This window comes from Sinocyclocheilus rhinocerous, unplaced genomic scaffold (genome assembly GCF_001515625.1).
Source record: "Sinocyclocheilus rhinocerous isolate Xijiao unplaced genomic scaffold, SAMN03320098_v1.1 scaffold551, whole genome shotgun sequence".
NCBI classification, from domain to species: Eukaryota; Metazoa; Chordata; class Actinopteri; order Cypriniformes; family Cyprinidae; genus Sinocyclocheilus; species Sinocyclocheilus rhinocerous.
The window spans coordinates 1,535,069-1,539,988 of NW_015624564.1; the positions used below are offsets into that span (position 1 = coordinate 1,535,069).

The 4,920-nt window shown below is 39.3% G+C and overlaps 1 protein-coding gene across 1 annotated transcript in view; it reads right to left on the reverse strand.

Annotated features, from left to right (window-relative positions):
* Nucleotides 1-1,669, reverse strand: part of LOC107743774 (adiponectin receptor protein 2-like) — a 35,070-nt gene extending 33,401 nt beyond the window's left edge. The window contains exon 1 of the mRNA XM_016557180.1: nt 1,569-1,669. The gene's annotated coding sequence lies outside the window, so the exon portion shown is untranslated. The remainder of the gene's footprint in view (nt 1-1,568) is intronic.
* Between the last annotated feature and the right edge of the window lie 3,251 nt (nt 1,670-4,920).

A 4,920-nucleotide genomic window follows, 5' to 3' on the forward strand; every position in this document is an offset into this window, starting at 1 on the left:
AAACAATTGCTTTACTCCGAATTGCCGCTATTTGAAAGTGAAAGTAAAATGGGCACACCGCTTTTACAAGCTATTTAAAAGCGAAGGAAAGCGAAGAAAAGAGGGAACGCCCCACTCCCATGGTGATACCGGTATTGTCACACGACGATTAACCGGTGGGATAATTTCCTCACCGTCACAACCCTAGTAATTATACAAACAAAACCAGTTACTTTGCCTGTGAACAACATTGTTTTTTTAAGTACCGGTGGTACCGAGTACCCGGTCAACCCGGTTCTTGATGCGCTATCCGAAAGGTGCGCAGATGTGCTCTCTTCATAAAAGCACTGAGACGTGGCGAACTCAAAACGAGGAAACAGCTTGAGCAGTAAGGGAATGGTTTCTGTTTGTTTTTGTGTTTTGCTTTGGTACCGAAATTGGTACCAAGAACCGTGGATTTCCACTGGTATTGGTACCGAATACTGAAATTTTGGTAATGTGACAACAACACTACAACCAGCATATAACTGGGCTGCAATATGACATTGAAGTGGATCTGAAATAATGAAATGGACTGAGGGAATTCATCCTCAACGTAAACAAAGAGAAGAAACTTGTGTACTCATGGGAGGCAAACGAAAACTAGGTCAGAAATGCCTGTAGTGATGACAAGTCAATAAGATCAACAGCAAGCTGTCAACCACTTTCACACTTGCTTAACATAGACTTCAACTGGAATGCTTACTTTTTTTTTCCCACTGCCACTATACTAAAAACACCTTTTTGTTTGCCCTCTACCAGTTTAATCCTGTTTTTTTAAAGGTTTGCTCATCCAAAAATTACAATTCCATCATCATTTACTCACCCTCATGTTGTTCCAAACTTATATGACTTTCTGTCTTCCTTAAAACACAAATGGAGATGTTATGCATGATGTCAGCATCAGTCACCCTTTACTTTCTTCGTGTTGGAAAAAACATGAACCAAAAGTGAATGGTGACTTTAGTTATCATCCTGCCTAACATCTCTTTTTGTGTTTTAGGGAAGACAAAAGTAAATGATGACAGAATGTTTCATTTGTGTGAGCTGTTCCTTTAAATTGAAGCCGTTTTGTTTACAACCCAAACAAAAACAGCATCTTCTATTGTCATCTCTCTTGTAACAACGTGAAACTTGGCCAGAACCCTTTACAAGCATAAAAAGTTGGGAAAATAGACGACAGAAGAATGAAAACTCCAAACAAAAGCCCCATCCGTGGCACACTCACCACTCAGAGACCGACACAAACAAGTCTGAAAGTGACTAATACAGAGGGTTTAGACCACGTACTTATTCTTCTGGTTAATCACGTTCGTCAGAAGCTTTTAGACGCGTCTATGATAATATACCGATCTGTTAAACCGTTTAAAATCAAATTCCCTTTAAGAAAAAGCTGGAAAACAACAGACGGACCGTTTCATGCAGCGTAGCAACGGGAGCTAGTCAGCTAGCAATACTGACACAAACAACTTCATTAACGCAAAAATACAGTCAGAAACACCCTAAAACATACTCTATCGACTACATGGGAGTGTCGGGTTTTTGCTCACCTGTCTGCGTAAGCGGCGAGCGGTTGTCCCTCAAGAGTGCTCTATAGTCGGAGCAGCGCTGCGGATCCGGTGGACTGATTGACTGGCTCGACCTGGCTGGATTTTCTGGATATCGTTGAGTGTTAGTGTGACGCCCCTCGCGTGAGGGCAGCGTGGCCAATCAGAATGCGCGGATAGGTCACGTGATCGAGTTTCAGGATAACCGGTTTGACGGGATTTGTAGTCCGCGGTTGACTTGTTTGTTTGTGGGATTCATGTTTTCTTTCATGTTTTTTGTTCACAGGCACAGTATATTTATATATATGTTATTTTATGTTTAAATATGAACTATTTTAATTACTTATGTTCATTTAGTAAAAAACATTACTCAGAACCTTTAGGATATTGCCATATAAAGATGCAACCAAATATTGATAAGATTAAGAGGGGGCAAATGTAAAAAGTTTACGAATCTATCATTTAACAACCCATGTTGATCGACCGCTATTGTGAATACTGAGGTAGACACCGAGTCCCCCAATGCCTATAATGATAACAACCATGCTGTCATGGGCCTGTGATGAATTGATTTGAAGGCTATGATTTTGTGCAATCTATTACACAGATTCAAATATTTGCATCACAGAAACTGGGGATATGCAGTGACATCCCTCCCTATCAGTTATTCAAATATGATATCAATGCTAACAGCTTTAGTTGTGCAATGTTGGAAAGTAGCCTACTTGATTAACAAATGATGTAATCGATGACAAAGGTTATAGAGAAAATGTACTATGATCTTTACAGAGAAATTATACCTAGGCTTTGACCATTATCACTAATCAAGACTTAAGTCTGTATAAAGGCGAGAATGTAGGTTACACCACATTCAGGAAATCTAAAATTCATATTTATTCAGTCCAACGAAGCAGGAAAAAATGCTAAATGTAAGCGCTGGTTTCGATAGTGGTCTCTGCCTGGCTGTATGTGGTTATATGTTTCCTGTGGTGTTTTGGCCTATATGAGCTTTCTGGAGAATTTCCAGTCCAAACCAGCTCAGGTCATGGTCATTTGACCATTCAAACCCAATGAGAAACCAGATAAGTGGAACATAAGCCTATGTGTTCTGGCCCAACATTAAATGAGGCTGATAACCATCCAAAAAAAAAAAAAAAGGCACCCACCTATTTGCAAAACAGATGTTAGAGGAGGGCATGCAGAAAGACCTGTCAATACTTTCATTAAGTATTCACTGGAAACTCTCCCAACCTGCATGCGGTTCACACAGTACAGTTTGTGCCAGTGTCTACTAATTGCATAACAAAACCAGTGAGCTGATCTACTAATAATGCGATGGGAACTGTAGACAATTGGCATCAGTGAAACTAGTCCGGACCAGTGAAAAAGAGGGTGTGAACCAAGGAACTGGAATCTGAACTGAGATGTTTGTGTTTGGTTAGGTATAAAGAAAAGCAAGGCCACCCCACCCTGCAACTTCTCCAAAAAACACAAGTTGAGCAACATAGACCATATTGAAAACAAAGCTGTGATGGATAGACTCAGAGTCTTTACAAAGGCACACACTGTATAAAGGTCCTAGATCACATCACTTTCACAACTTTTAAAACTGATGTTTCATCAGCTGAATAATCAGTATGCTGTTAAATGGCAGTACAATCCATTATCCCTCACAGCCTCATTTTCATTAGTCAAAAAAATTAAATATGGCACTACTCGAACTAATCACGTGATCACTGCCTGTATGAAAAATATCGAGTGTGAGTGTAAAAGTTACAATATATTTCATTTACAACACATAGATAATGCATGATACCAAAAATGCTTGATCGTATCAATAGAATAGATCATATGAGCAGCATTTTAATGACTTATGCACATATCACATATAACTTTATGCAATCTATAACCCTGGTCATAAATGTGATGAAGTCATTCCACAAAGCAACATGAACAAACACAGAGTGTTAAACAAAAGTAAAGCAGCAGAGTAGGTAATAATAATCACTATTCATATTTTTAATATTACTGGTTTGAATGAGGGGGAATACACACAACAAGCATATGATCACAGGGCAGCAAACAAACTGTGGAGTGACATGTCAAAGAGATTGTAAGTGTTAATGGCATATATGACTGACTGGCTGTTATTTACAAGTGTAGTTTTCCTCCAAAACACTCATGAATGAACAAAAGATCTTATTGTCTTGTTCCGCGGCCTGACAGTGGGAGAGTTCGGCTATGATCGCCCCTTCCATCCAGTGGCCAGTAATATCTTCTCTGCTAGCATATAAATCCCCAGTTAAAAGCTTCTTTATCAAAAAATAGTAATTAGAACAATACATATGATGTATAAAATGAGAAAGAATTAATAAAAATATAGTCTGAACCACTAGTATTTGGTTACAATAATAGTTTTTGCAGTCCTTATGTAGCCTTGATTTTTTCCCCCTATTTTCATTTACCAGACACACATTCATTACCGTGAGGCTTTGAACCGTTTCAACCAACAATGACAAAGACGGTGACAGAACCAACACAATATTCTCTGCTCTAGATTAGATGTAATTCCAAGATATGATGTACGGAAGCCCCTGAAATGCATCAAAGGTTCATTACAGACTTTTGAAAGCCTATACGAAGGATACAAATCAAATGATTTTGGAAGAATAAAAGGAGTTGTGTGTGTGTGCGTGTTGCTCCAATTCAGGTAAAAACGTTCCTACTCATTCATGGTTTCATTTTTCACACGTCTCTCCAGGTTTATTAGCAGAAATGCTTGTGTGACAGGTAACAGGCAGCATTCTGTTCTTGTCATATCTCAAGGATCTTTATGACATCATGGAACACATGTCCAATAATTCCACAATTCTCTGACTCAAGGTTCTTAAGAGCTCTGATATCGGCAAGGTGGAGTGTGTTTGTGGAGGTGAATCAGTGGCGGACCGAAGGTCTGGAAAAGGCGATGAGCCGTTGTTCTCCGTCCTCTTTCTGCATCTCTACCTTTTTAGAGTCTCTGAAGAGTTTGTAGGCTCTTCTTTTTAGAACAAGCAAAGAGTTTGTGCCTCTCTGGATTCAAACATCAAGAGAACAACAGCTTGAGCCAGAATACATCACACCGGTGCCTCCTTTTCATCAATGACGTCCAACTTTTGATTCTTGAGTCAGAAAAGGTCATTAAATTACTATCAATGGCACACGTACAATTATTTATATACTTTAATTTGTTGCTATTTAATATATCATTTTACATTTAATTATCTCTAAGTTCCCCCTCTGGGTCCGTTAAGGGTCCCGTTCTTCTCCCGCTAATTGCTCAGTGCCTCTCCAGGGCGTCTGTCCCGTCCCTAGGCTG